At 40.2% G+C, this 246-nt stretch overlaps 1 protein-coding gene across 1 annotated transcript in view; it reads left to right on the top strand.

Annotated features, from left to right (window-relative positions):
• The window catches only part of LOC119587897 (calcitonin gene-related peptide type 1 receptor-like), a gene marked incomplete at its 3' end in the record, with an annotated part of 193,512 nt that overhangs the window by 193,090 nt on the left and 176 nt on the right, over window positions 1-246 (top strand).

Below are 246 nucleotides of genomic sequence, written 5' to 3'. Positions count from 1 at the left end.
GAGCCTGATTAGCCAACGTGGGAAATGGCTTTACCTCCTCATAACCATCATACACTGCTCATTGCATTCCCCACCAATCTTTGACCTTCTGGCGCTGTGATAAAAAATGTTTCGATACGGCGACTCTATTGGTTATAAAGAATATGTATGTACTAAGATCTAAAATATGACTTAAGTCATCCAAAGTCGCCTTAATTAACATTTGCCCACTTCTTCCATGGTTAAGAGGCCACACAAACAATGTTC

This window comes from Penaeus monodon, chromosome 23 (assembly GCF_015228065.2).
Source record: "Penaeus monodon isolate SGIC_2016 chromosome 23, NSTDA_Pmon_1, whole genome shotgun sequence".
Classification (NCBI taxonomy): Eukaryota; Metazoa; Arthropoda; class Malacostraca; order Decapoda; family Penaeidae; genus Penaeus; species Penaeus monodon.
The sequence above is the reverse complement of the archived record's forward strand: the minus strand, read 5'-3'. Positions and strand labels throughout refer to the sequence as shown.